This window comes from Phocoena phocoena, chromosome 2 (assembly GCF_963924675.1).
Source record: "Phocoena phocoena chromosome 2, mPhoPho1.1, whole genome shotgun sequence".
In the NCBI taxonomy this organism is placed as follows: domain Eukaryota; kingdom Metazoa; phylum Chordata; class Mammalia; order Artiodactyla; family Phocoenidae; genus Phocoena; species Phocoena phocoena.
The window spans coordinates 153,449,517-153,464,032 of NC_089220.1; the positions used below are offsets into that span (position 1 = coordinate 153,449,517).

General features: G+C 42.2%; 1 pseudogene; it reads left to right on the forward strand.

Annotated features, from left to right (window-relative positions):
- Window positions 1–524: 524 nt before the first annotated feature.
- LOC136119511 (U6 spliceosomal RNA) lies at window positions 525–624 on the forward strand (annotated as a pseudogene).
- The last annotated feature ends 13,892 nt before the right edge of the window (window positions 625–14,516 follow it).

Genomic DNA, 14,516 nt, shown 5'->3' on the forward strand with positions numbered 1-14,516 from the left:
AATGTGCACCTTAGAAATTATGAAACCCAGAAATCACTTCAGCCTGTGTCAGGGTTTTTCCCTGGGAAACTCACCGGAAAAACTCCAACTCATGAAGGTAGGATTTGACATTCCACTTACAATTAGCAAAGTGCTAAAACATCTGCCAAAGAGAAGGCAATCAAAGCAGTTTTTGTTGTTTTTTTTTTTTTGCGATTCGCGGATCTCACTGTTGCGGCCGCTCCCGTTGCGGAGCACAGGCTCCGGACGTGCAGGCTCAGCGGCCATGGCTCACGAGCCCAGCCGCGCCGCGGCATGTGGGATCTTCCCGGACCGGGGCACGAACCCGTGTCCCCTGCATCGGCAGGCGGACTCTCAACCACTGCGCCACCAGGGAAGCCCCAAGGCAGTTTTTAAAAAGATGTTTGCAAGGCCATAACAGAATTTCTCAACACTGGCTGCACATTAGACTCGACGGAGGAATTTTAGAAGAAGAAGAGTTAAAAAAAAAATAGTACTAGCCCCAAACAAATTGAATCTCACACTAGCTTCGGCAGCACATATACTAAAACTGACACAGTACAAAGATTAGCACGGCCCCTGCCCAAGGATGATGGGCAAATTCATGAAGCATTCCATATTTTTAATAATTTAAAAAAAAAAATCAGAATCTCTAGGGGTGGGCCCAGGCATCAGGTCATTTTGAAGAGACCTCTAGGGAGTCCTAGTCTGCCATCCAGTTAGGGAACCACTGATAGGAAGATAAGAAATTTCCTGGATTTCCAAAAAGCCAAATTCCTAGTATGTCTCAGGCACAATTAAGAGCGATCCACCTTCCTTGGAAACATCTGGATATAGCAGCAGGCAGGTCTAGGGTTTACTTCATCTGGGCCTGCATGGTGTGGGCACTTTTTTCCCCTCCTCTTTCTTTCCTCTTTTTTTCCCCTCCCTCTTTTTAATGCCAGCTTGGCAATCTCGCAGCACAGATCTATTTCAGCACAATGACACACTGAGTTTTAAACCTTTCAAACTGTGTTATTCACAACCATGAATGTCCTATCATGAATAGAAAATAGACTTTCTGGGATTCTCTGAACTCAGACCCTTGACCGCGTGTCATTTCTGAGTCCTCCCTGGCCGTTCCCTCTGCTGGGCTGGTCACTTTCGCCCTTGACTTCCGTCTGCCCCACCTTGATGTCCACCCCTTTCCTCCGCTGGCTCCGAGGAGGGACAGGACATGAAGGGCAGCTCCTTGAGGCTCTTCAGGATTCCAGTGTCTCTTGTAGTTGAATCTCTTGATAGCTGCATACAATATATGGTGTAGATCAAAAAGGAGGGCACCAGTGTTCATGGCCAGTGACAGCGGTGTACATTACCCCACACCGTGTACATATTGGCATGTGTCTAACAAGGGGTTTTGATTTTCCATCACAGAAGAAAAGATGTGCTTTCTAGAAAGATCCCACAGCCTCTTCATCTCCCTACCCCTTCATCTCTTGGATTTTTTTTTTTTGGTAGGTTTATTTTTTAAGCGTACAAACCCTGCATAATGAGGAAAGCGAAAACACTCTGATTGAGAGACTTTCGGCTAAAGAGGGGAGCTCTTGGGGGCATTGCTCAAACTTCATCCTCCGAATGCCATCAGTATATTTTCAAAGAAAACAGACCATAATGGGCTTTGTTTTTTCAACTTCCATTGAGATTTTTATGGAAGAGGTGCTCTGGGAGTCTCTGCATATTTTATTTAGATTTTGACAGTATAATTTAAATAATGATCTAGGGAATTCCTTGGCAGTCCAGTGGTTAGGACTCAGTGCTTTCGCTGCCAGGGCCCGGGGTTCGATCCCTGGTGGGGGAACTAAGACCCCACAAGCTGCATGGCACTGCCAAAAAAATCTTTTTTAATTAAAAAAAAATAAAAAAGAATGATCTATTGAAGAGAATTAAATCATCATGGCACTTGAAGGTGATCCATTCTGCATCTCTTCTTGAGATCCTCGGTCAGTGGTGAGTTTCTTTTTCTCTTAACAGATGTAGGACACCTTTTTCTTTGTGTTAAGTTTTTCATAAGACGAATAAACTAGACATGGTAAGACGTATCACAATCAGAAAAAGAGAAAACTCTATCACCTGAAATCTCTTCTCTCTACTCTTCTTCACACTTGGATGAATTTTCTTAACAACCCATGGCTTTCAGGACAGACTAGAGTTCATGTGAGTGACACATAGTGAGATATATTTTGCGATGACTTCTTGGCAATCTGTACAGTTATACATAATGTACTTTAAGTTTAAAAAAGTCACGTTAGAATAGATATGTTGCTACCACTTCTTGTATGAGATTGAGAGCAACGCTTACCCTCTTTAGGCTGCAGTGTCCTCGTTTATAAAAAGAGATATTTATAGTATCTACTTCATGGGGTTTTGTGAAGATTACAATGAATATAAAATAGGGAGCTAATTGCTGGGCATTCGGTTCAGCTAGGCAAGGAACGGTAGTTAGATGTTGTCATTATTACTTTTGTTATTATCAGCCAAGCTCTTTCTCTATCTCCATCCCTTTTTCTCCTCACATGCTGTAGGTAAAAAGAAAGTACAAAGAGTAGATTTTTTCAGAATGAAATCCTGCCTTTGAGGCAACATGGATAGGCCTAGAGGGTATTATGCTTAGTGAAATAAGTCAGGCAGAGAAAGACAATTACCCTACCATATCACTTATGTGTGAATCTAAAAATAAAACAAACAAATGTGTGTAGCAAAAGAGAAACAGACTTGCAGATCTAGAGAACAAACCAGTGGTTTCCAGTGGGGAGAGGGAAGGGGGGAGGGGCAAAATAGGGGTAAGGGATTAAGAGGTACAAACTATTATGTATAAAATAGATAAGTAACAGGATATGACGTACAACCCAGGGAATTATAGCCATTACAAACAGATTATAATGGAGCATAATCTGTACAGATACTGAATCACTAGGCTATATACCTGCAACTAATATAATATTGTAAATCAACTGTATTTCAATTAAAGAAAGAAATTAATTTTAAAAAGAGTAGATTTTTCCATAACCGAAACTTTACCTACTCATCCTTTGGATGGGATCCTCAACAGAGAGACAGAATTCACAGACCACAGTTAACCTGTCTTTGAATCTGAATCTTTTACTGCCTACAAATCGTCTGATTTGAGACAGTGCACCAAAGGATTTGAAGGCTTTTGAGGATTCCCTTCTGGCGAGCTCACTAGAGTCCTCACCCAAATCTTCACTCAGAATTCCCTAACAGTAATTCACTCTGTGTTCACATAGCAATTTGTAGTTTTCAAGCATTGTTACTTTGCATGTCAACTTTAGAACATTCCAACAATATCTCACTAATATATTAATAAGTAAATTAATTAGCATATCATTAATACTGTTTGTCATGGAAGAAAGTTAAGAAACCAAGAATTTAGGTGACCTGACCATGGACCCTCAGTTACTGTGAGATTTGTGGAACTAATTGTATATCCCATGTTTTCTCCAACACATACTGTTATTCCCAGCAGTGAGTTCAAAATGACTTTATTAATCTCAACCAGGCAGACACTGGGCTAAGCATCCCTAGATTATCTTTTTAATCTTAAAGTTATTGAGCGTTGCTATGGGGACACGGCCGCCTTGCAATATCCTTTCGCTGCAGGGCATAGCCCATAACATAAAATCCGCAAAGCATTCCGATGCCTGATGTGGACATTTGGTTGAAACCTCTTCCCACTTACACCTGTAGATATTCACCTGACGATGAATAGCAAAATGGACTTGCTTTTTTGTTTTGCCTCTTCTTTTCCTACTTGACATTTCTTGAAACTGACAAAAAGCCAGGGGTAACAAAAGGCAAGAGGAGAAAGTATGGAATGTGTAGATAAGGAGCAGAGTGAAAAAGAGACCTGGTTAATTCACTCAAAGGGTCATAACTCCCTCCCCACTGAGGTCTTCGATTTGATGTCCAGCCAGCTCTAGGGTCTCCTGAACAGTTGATGGTGTGCCAGCCTTCAGGGTAGAACACCCCTTCTCTGGAGAAAATCATCGCGGTTGGCAGTGGCCTGATGGGTCCACCCATGATGACATCTGTGCTCCTATTTATAACTCAAGGGTATACCCTCCTTTTCCATCTGAGCTGTTAGCTTTTTAAAATACTTAAAAACCAATCAGCAACTAAATTGCATCTGAAGAGCTATTTCAATTATAGGATGGAGGCAGTTCCTCGGCAACTGAAGTATTTAAGAGCTGCAAAAAGTAATGTTCATTTTAATGCTGATTTGCAGGGTATAATACACTTTGTAATTCATTTAAATGTATTCTGTGTGTTTTCTTCTAGCTGAAGGCGCAGCGGCAGTCCTTTGAATCATCACAGAACTACACTTTTAAAGTTTTTTTTTAATAGAAAAGTATTTAAAACCTAAGAAAATAAACTGAGTTAAGACATAATTGGTTGGAATCGGAAGGTAGATTGGGTCCTTTTCCTTGAATTACATCACTTAAAAGCACTCCTGTGGGATGATTCTGACTCCTGAAAGAGACAACCTGGAGTTTGGATCATACCAAATAAAAATCTCATCTAAAATTGCTTTTTTCTTGTTGCCAGACTAGATAGAAGCTATACTATTGGTCAGAGGCTACTGACTTGGCAGGTAAGTCCAGGAGCTTCAGTGCCTCCATGGATGATAAGCTTTAAAACTGAGTTCAGGGGCTTCCCTGGTGGCGCAGTGGTTGAGAGTCCGCCTGCCGATGCAGGGGACACGGGTTCGTGCCCCGGTCTGGGAGGATCCCACATGCCGCGGAGAGGCTGGGCCCGTGAGCCATGGCCGCTGGGCCTGCGCGTCCGGAGCCTGTGCTCCGCAACGGGAGAGGCCACAACAGTGAGAGGCCCGCGTACCGCAAAAAAAAAAAAAAAAAAAAACTGAGTTCATCAAACATAAACGTTTTGCCCCAGAGCCCAGCAAGCTGTACCTAGGTCGACAGCCCGAAAGACGTGAGGTCAGCGGAGCAAACAGTTGCTTTTGTTCCGTAGTTGCCACGACAGAGATTAAATGGATGCGTGAGGGAAAGTGTGTGGCTACAGGCCGCAGAAAGAGGTCCGAGGTGGAAGCACCCAGCCTGGGTCCCCTCTCTGTGGTCTTGAACGAGAGACTGTCCGGGAAGGACAGATTTCAGCCACAGAGCATCCATGTGCCGTCACCTCGTCCAGGGCCTTCATTCCTTCACACAGCAGATGAGGGACCAACATCCTGACACGGAACTACTGCAGATTCACAGAAAGAGGCAGGTCCCTAAGCAGCCCCCAGCAGCGTGGGGGAAGTGACACTCCCCTGCTTTGTTCTGTAGCCACCTGAAAACAAATGAGCATACGCTTCTCTATGCTATCCAGTGTGGCATGGGGTTATTGCCAACTTTTGATCCGTCCCAGATTTGGTGTCACGTGTGTTGGATTGGCTGGGGTTGCATTTGAACCAATGAGTTGCCCGGAATGATGACATGCTGTGCCCTCCCCTGACTTGTCTCCTGAAGTTTATTCTTCCCATTCCCTGAAGTCAATGTGCTTATAAACTGAGCCAATCAATACACCTAAGGCAGAGCTCTTCCAGAGCCCACCTAGGGGGCCGCCCTCTTCTGGGACATCACTGCTGTTGCGGAGAGGCGGGTCCCAGGCGGAGAATTGCAGAGGCCATTTATTTACTGAATGTTAACTGAGCACTGACTCTAACTGCATTTGGCACAGGGCTATCGGGAAGTGTAGGATGGGCGAGCTACAGCCTCATTCTTCAAAGAGAACCAAGTCCAAGGATTGGAAATCGGGGGGGACTCCATGTTGCTTATGGAAAAGTAAGATTTCCTGGGGCTTCGAGGAGTGGTTACGGGATGTAGCTGAACTCAGACATCACAATTAAAAACGCAGTTTGGAATAGGCTATGAACATCCATCTGGGGTGGCCTCTCCCGACTCTCCAAACTGAAGAAGCAGAAAGCTCAAGGATGTAAAGGACCTCAGGCTGGCTCGTACGCTGGTCTGAGCATCTGGGTTACCTTTAGTCACTTCTGCTGGGTAACTGGAGCCTGTATGTTTTTCACGGAGCCATTACACTGGAGCCCTCTCTACCCTGAGCCCCAAAGGGTCCCCTTCCCCCCCAGCAAACATGACATTGTCACAGCGTGCTCTGCCCATGGGACCTCTGTTTTCAGGCCTTCTATAAGGAAACCATTGAGCCTGCCTCCGAGCTGTACACAGTGGTGGCTTTCATTTAAATACCCACTGCTCTTCCTGCCAGCACCGGGGAACAGAGAGCGCTATTTATACACATCCTGGTGTCAATTTCCACAGCAAGGAGGTGAGGCTGGTTTCTGATGTATGCCTTTCCAGCCAGCTGTCCCCCAGTCATTTTGCACATGCTGGCATGACATTTCCCTCCAGCCAATTGAATCCTGAAAAGTTTTGTTTCTTTCACACGTGAATAAAAAAGAAGTCTTTGACGTGCAGCATCCCTCGCTCCTCATAAAGCTGTAACTTCACAGGCTGTATCTAATTTGTACTCCTATAGTTAATTATGAGTTAATGTTAATGGTTTAAGAGGATGATACCAAGTACCCAGCAATAGGAAAGGGAAGTTATTGTTAAATAAAAACCTGGATAACGGCATGGACCAATGACGGATATGTGGACAAGGGGGGAGACATAATCTGTGTCCTCGAGAAACTTAAACTGTTATAAATCATAGCAAATCTCTAAGGTTCTTTGGAGATTCAGTACAGCCAGAGCTGCGGCTCCAGAGCAGGAATAACCGCCCGCAGCCGCATCCTGTCAGTCTGCACAAGCCCTGGGTCTTTCTGTTTAGATAGTTCTGTTAGTGAATTTTGCTCTGTGGGGAACTTTGAGGAATTTAAATCACACATCGTGACATGGCTGAGAATATATGAAATATATTGCTATAGAAATGAAAGCTATTCTAATTGTGACAGTTTTTAACTTATTTGAAAAGCACCTGCCATACACACAACGAAAGTAATATTTTAATTTTAGACCCCAAGGCAGAAGAAGAGGCTCAGGACAGAACAGAATTCTACCCACGCCCTCGCTTTGTAAACATGTTCAACAAATACTCACTGAATAAATAAGCAAATGAACGAACAGATGAGCCTTGAGCACAGGGATTAAAACAGTATTTAGAACTTTTCTGAGAATGGAAGAATTTAAGTAGGATTCCATAGCACCCCAAATGGCAGGGGCAAAATTTCTTGATTACAATGCTATGAAGACCCAGATGGCTCTCAAATTTTCTACGTTAGTCTGAATTGATGAAGAGTTAGAAGCAAGTTATGACAATATTTGCTACAAAACTGGACAGCCCAGAGAACTGACCAAAACGATCACGAAGTTCTATTGATAGCGCCTCCAAAAATACTGTAAAATTATCATCTCTTTCTTATTACAAAAGATTTCAGGGACACAGAAAAGCATAGTGAATGAGCTCTGTTAAATGGAACATTTAAGTAAAGCCTTTAGAATAAGAGGTGAAGCTCCTGCTTCTCCTTCCCTAGTCCTTGTACCCACCCCCCTTTTCAAGAAATGATCACTTTCACGAAATTGATGTTAATCGTCCTAGGAATTTTTTAAAAATCAAATTTACTTGCAGATGTAATCCATAAATTATGCATTGTTTTGCATCATTTTTTAGCTTTTTAAATAAATACTACCGTACCATACGTATTTTTCCCTAACTTGCTTTTCATTCTTGTGTTTGCGGGGATTTATCCACGTTGATTTATGTAGCTCAAAGAAATTTATTTTAACTGATGTGTAGTATTTATTGTACCTTATGAATATGCCATAACTTACACCTCCATTTTCCTGGTGCCATACATTTTAGTTACTTTTTTTTTTTTTTTTTTTTGCTATTGCAAACAGGCCTTTCTGACCATTCCTATTTATGTTTCCTTGAGCATACAACCAAGGGTAGCCCCGGGGCAGTGGTTTTCAACCCTGCCTTCATATAAGAAAGCTTTAAGAAAAATACCCAAACTGAGCCTGACGTCAAAGATTCTGATTTAATTTGTCTAGGGTCTAGTGATAGAAGACAGAAAATGAACAAAGGTATAGATTAGGAAATATCTGGTGGTGATACGAGACACAAGGAAAATAAAACAAGGGAATCCTATAGAGCCTTTATCCAGGGAAGAGCATCCCTTGGAGGTGACATTGAAGCTCAGATGAGTGACCCAGGGGTCACTGTGAGAAGACCTCAGAGAAAGAAGTTTCCTGCGAGAGGACATGGCTGGAGGAGGCTTGTCATTTTGAGAAACAGGAAGTCAGTATGTCTGCTACCCTGCTGCTGACGGTGTAGGGCCAAGGCAGGAATACCAGTACAGGCCCGTGTACCACACACTTAAATATTTAAAGGCCGTAAGTTAAGCAAACTTTTGAGGAATATATGTTCTATATTCCTACTTTAACAAATACACCTTCATAATGACAAAATTAAAAATATGGGTAGAGCTAAGGTCTCTATCTGATGGAAAGTCATCAAAATACCAATGAAAACTAAATTTTATCGTTACTGCACACACGTGGGTGTACTCCGGATGGACCAAGGTTGCTTGAATGAGTGATAAAATAAAGATATAAATAAGTTATAAATTATTTTATAGTTTTCCATTTAGCTTATTTTGTTGGCTTTATTTCAAGTGAAATCATTATTATGTTGTTATAATCAAAAGTCACATAATTTGTTATTGACAGTCATGATCTAAAGGATTAAAGGTAAAACATATTTTTACTTAAGAGATACACAATTTAAATTTATTTTCATTAAAGCGTAAATGAAATGTAAAACATGTTTTAATTAAAAAAATTTTTTTAATTATATATTTTCCGAAAGGTTATTTTTCTTTTAATTATAAGTGATAATTAACCAATATCAAAATATTTATTCAAAATTATTTGTTAAGAGACTTCCCTAGTGCGGGCTTCCCTGGTGGCATAGTGGTTGAGAGTCCACAACAGTGAGAGGCCTGCGTATGGCAAAAAAAAAAAAAAAAAAAAAAGACTTCCCTAGTGGTCCAGTGGTTAGGACTCCACCCTCCCCTTTATTGTGTTTCCCTGGGGCAGGGTAAGCTTTACCTGAATAAAATATGATTTTTTAAAAAACGAATGAAATGAAAAATTTCAACTTGCTTATTTATAATGTGAGCAAAATAAATAATTCTGCAAGTGAGATACTTTTATATATTAAGTGAAAAAAAAATTGCCCAGGCATCAAAACTTTCTCAGATAGTGGGTTTGGAACAGCATCTCTAGAGAGCAGCAGTGCAGGACAGAGACGAGTATCTACAAACCTAAGAGACGAGTATTTACAAACCTAAGTCTAACCAGAAACACTTGTGCCCAGAATGCTGACCTTAAGGCTGAGAACTTGCAGGAGGAGTTGCTTGAAAATAGATGGTTAATGATGTTTTCTATTACAGATGAGAATGTAGATAACATCTCCCAATAGACCTGCATTTCTTCATGCTTCCAGTCAGAAATTTGATATGATCAAAGTCTGATAGAAACTTTTGGACATGATGCCTATGATAGGTACACATATCAGGGCATGACCTACTATCCTGTATTGAGAAAAGTCCTGAACATTTTAAGGTGGACTCATCCAAAGTAGTAAACTGGATTACGATATGGCTCCCGGAATGGTCATGGTTAATATTTTAGTACTTGCTATAGTACTAAAGTCCAAGATGGTAACAGCGTGCAAAGCCTTTGTCGTTAGCTATTTGTTAACTCATTCGCCCAGGAATGATTTTGTACTAAAACTTTCATATACACAACACCATGAATACTGCTTGCCCCTAGCCTAAAACTACAGACAATTCCTGTTTATTAGACTCAGAGATGGCAGGATGCCAGGGATTTGGTTTTGCCATGGTGACAGAGATTTTTATTAGCTTTTGGGGGAAAATAGGCATGTTAGTATAATTCAAAGAAAAACCTCACCACCTTTCACCAACATATACCCCAGTTTCCCTTCCTGAAATCCATTTCCTGAAATGAAAGTGAAACATTTCCAAAATTATAGACTTGAGAACTGAACAGCAAAAAAATGCTCAGATTTTAAACTTTAGAACATGAACTAACGTGGTTCAATTCACACTCAGGTGTAAAATTCATAATTTGAATAAAAGCTACAAATGGAAATCACTGTCCTACACTCCAAAGAAAAGTAAATGCAATGATGTTAGAAAAGCAGAATATTGCAAAAAGAGTCATTGCTTTGCAAAACAATCACTGTGCAAGAATCTTTCTGCATTTAGAATCCCTACATTTGTGAACAGCTGTTTTTCGTTATAAAACTAAATGTCGCAGCCCGTTAAAGGACTTAACATTAAACACGGAACACAAGACTTGACGTTGTCATTGTAATACCAAAAAAAAAAAAAAAAAAACCCCAACAAGAGACGTGGTCAGGTTTCTATGTCCTAATCCAAAGTATAATGAGTTAACAAAATAAAAATACATAAAATATAAACTGAAATGTGTAATGAATTACATATTCAAATATATGCATATGTTAATTTTCAATTTCAAATTGATGCTGTTCTATATTACACATATTTCTGTTGTGACTTTACAACAGCACATCTGGAAAAACAGAGAAAGATCGAATATATTTCTGGCCACCGATTTTTCTTGTTATCAATCCATTGCGCTGATTTATTTCTACCTTCCAGGCCCTGTAGACACCTGAGTGCATGATCCCTGCTCTAGACCATGAGTTCATCACGGACAGACCCTGGCAGTGTATTATTCAACCAGCTTCCCACTTTGTCCATCTATGATCCATCTGTGATTTAACAAATATTTCTTGGTCACCTGCTAGCTACCTAGCACTGTAGGTCGTGCTGCAGTAACAAAAATGGATAAGACAATTCCTGTCTCCTGGACCTCAGATTCCTATATTCAGTAAATGTTTAAATTGAATTGATTGGCTGTCTTAGTCCTACCATGGCCCAAAGAGTTCTGAGTTACACAATCTGTAGAACCCCAAGACTGTTAGTCGCAAACATGGCAGGTAATAAAACAGCTTATGAAATTCATCCCCCAAGAGAGAAATTATTCCTGTCTGTGGGATTTGATTTGTGAAAGCATCTGGCACAATGGGAAGCATTGAGTTTTGCATTCAGGGTGACAAAATGTAAGTCCCTGAAGCTAATGAGTAAATTAACATATACGCTCATTCACCTGAGTTCCTCCAGTCCAAATCCTTTCCAATTTTGCTGCAGGAAAGTAAGCTTTTCCCAAGAGACACAGTTGAAAATAGGTCTGAACGAACATGGCTTTTGTCTTTGCTGGCATATGAATCTGTTTCTGTCTTTCTTATCACGTTTAAAATCCAAAGGATTGTGCTTCTAATCTCGGTGCCTTCAGTGACCACAGTTACAGCAGTGATGGTGGTACCTTTTCCCCACACATAAACTTCCCTTTAGCTTAATTGTCTTTTAAGACACAGCTGGCCTGATGTCACAGGAGCTAGAATGGCGGCTCATCGCTGAGCTGGGGAGTTGCATTAGATTTAAAGGCAGGGATGAGAATGAGAGATGACATAGAAGTCTTTGAGGCTGAAACGGCAAATATACAAATAAACGTACACATTCTTCCAGTCTTAACTATTTTAGAGTCTTCTTAAATATTTACATGTTTAAGATTTTACGGTCTTCTTAAATATTTTAAGAGATATTTAATTTCTCATCTTTAATTAGCCCAGAAGGATAGAGATATGGTCTTTGGTCTCCCATAATTTTCAGTTATTTGCTAAAATTCTTCTTCCACTCTGTTCATTCAACCTGGTTGAATTCTAATATAATTCAATGTTATTTCAACGGCATTTTATCAAGTACCCATTCCATGCCAGGTCCCGTTGACAGGAAGCGTCGGAGACAGGAGAGCACCTAGAAAGGCTTCCCATCAGAGACAGAATGAGAAACGAACAGAATTTATTAAGTGAAAAAGGTGAGACATGAAACACAGGCAATTCGATCAGCATGTTCAAAAGTGCAAAACAATGAAATATCACGGCAGGCAAAAAGGAAATATAAATCTTTTGAATGGCTGGTACAGCAGAAAAATAGCAGGCTGGGGGTTGGGTGGGAGCTGGGACTTCAACAGGTCTGAGCTCCAATCACTGTTCCAGGGAGGGCTTGCTTCAGAGCCACCAAGGGGGATTTTTTTTTATATATATATAAAAGCAACATGGGCTTCCCTGGTGGCGCAGTGGTTGAGAGTCCGTCTGCCGATGCAGGGGACACGGGTTCGTGCCCCGGTCCGGGAAGATCCCACATGCCGCGGAGCGGCTGGGTCCGTGAGCCGTGGCCGCTGAGCCTGCGCGTCCGGAGCCTGTGCTCCGGCAACGCGAGAGGCCACAACAGTGAGAGGCCTGCGTACCGCAAAAAAAAAAAAAGCAACAAAACTTATTTATTTTCTGGGCAGGACACCTGGTGATTCAGGTTCAGAAGGCGTGGGATTGGAGCCCAGAAATATTTATTTTTTGAAATCCTTTCCAAGTTCCAATTCAAGATGGCAGCTGAGCACAAGGCTTTTTCTTCCTCCTCCTGTGTCTCCCCAAACCCCACTGAAATTATCGTAAGAAGGACCAAGATGCATTAGCCACAGCAGTGAGGAGAACAGAAAAACTGCAAAGGGGCCAGAGCTAATAATCTCTTGCTTAAAGTTAGAAAGAGGATAGAAGCACATTGAAAGCGAAAACCCAGCGTTGGGAGCTATGGTCCTCCACCTTGGGAGAAGGATGCTGTAAAAGCCATGGTTTCTGGCAGAGTTACAGAGAAGCTTCCAAATTGGTGTAAGTCAGAGTGGCTAAGGAATAATGTCACAAAAATAAAATCAAATGATGAGAGGAGTGTCTAGGGAACAGCTGAACCCTCCTCTTCCACCTCAGGAGATTAGCTGGCAGTCTGGCTCTTAATGACCTGGAATAGGTGCTCTTTGAAAGAAATGTATTTGAGAAATCCAAGAGATACTATTTCTAGCCCGATGAATTTCTCCCCAGCTGAAATAACCAGACCAGCACGGAAGAGAAGCCTCCCCCCATTTTCCTCGGGAGCTTGGAAGTGAGAATACACTCACCCCCTCCAAGTACCCGTGTCCCACAGACCTCATGAGGGATGGAGAAGAAAGTGGGGAAGGAGATGGGAAAGGAACCCGTGCTCATAGCTGTTGCGTTACACCCATGGGGCACTCATTATCCAAGTTCTTCATGGCCATTTCTGTTAATGTATTAGGGGGCCATAAGAACTTTAACACAGAGCCCCAAACATCCCAGCCTCTCTGAGGGTGTCCCTTCTTCTCTGCTACTGCAAACAGTGGCAGTGGGAATCAAACTTTCCTTTTAAATTAGATCTCTCTGAAAAGGAGGCATTCTCTGATAGGTAGAGTGATCTAAAAAAGACCCAAATTCCCATGTGCAATTTCTTTTTACTATCCTTGTTTGTTCACTGGAGAAGGGAAGAAACCAACATTTGCTAGAAGAACCCAGCACTCGATCTGGTCCCATAGGGTAGAGGTGGCCAGGAGTCCAGGTTTCGATGTTCTAAGAGCATCTGGTCCATCGTATGAAGCTCAGCACCCAGAGAATCCAGGCCCAGGCAGCTTTTCAAAACTGGTGTGAAACTCTCCCCAGTCACTGGCTAGAGAGCGACTAAACGTCCTTCCTCGGGAGAGCCACTGACAAGTATGTGGGTGGGGTCTCGGAGCTCCATCCAAATGGGCTGAGATCACCCGTCCCAACAGGAGGACCACAGGGAAAGGAGTAGACGAGGCAGAAGCCCTGTCACCTGAACTGGACAACATAACATGCATAACACTGATGCAGCAGAAACGCCACAGATCTAATGCACAGTCTGCTTGCGATTTCCACCACCCGTCCCACGTGGGTTCCAATCTGGGAAACGGGTCCCACTTTGGACACAACGGGTTAGAAAAGTCTCACTGAACCTCTGGCTTGAAAGTCCTCTGTGATGTCAGATGAGAGAGAGCTCTCATTCTCTTGTATTGAGAAATTAAGTCGCTTTAGGGCTGGGGGAAGGAGAGTCCCTAATTTTTTCTTGAAAATAAAAACATGTTGAATGCAATTGTGTTTAATGCCCTTGGCTCTACACTGAGGGCTTGTGGCCTGTTTTCAGACCACAACCTTCTGTTCTTTCTTCCCCAAGCTCACATTCCGCCAGCCTTTGCCCGAGGACCGTGGATGTTCATGTGTTTGATGGGAAAGAAGAGAGCTTGGTGGTGGTGGGGGGTGTGGACTGGGAGAGAGCTGAATCCCCCTTTGCGTGTGTCTCTAACGAGTTTATTTCTGGTCAGTTCTGACCTCCTCTCCAGCTTTTTCAGAATCATCTCTTGCTCACAAACTTGGCTTTGCTGATCAATGAATGAGCCACTTTTTAGCCTACAGTCTGCGTAGGAAACCTCAACAGCTCAGGGCCCAAGGCAAATGGGTCCACTACA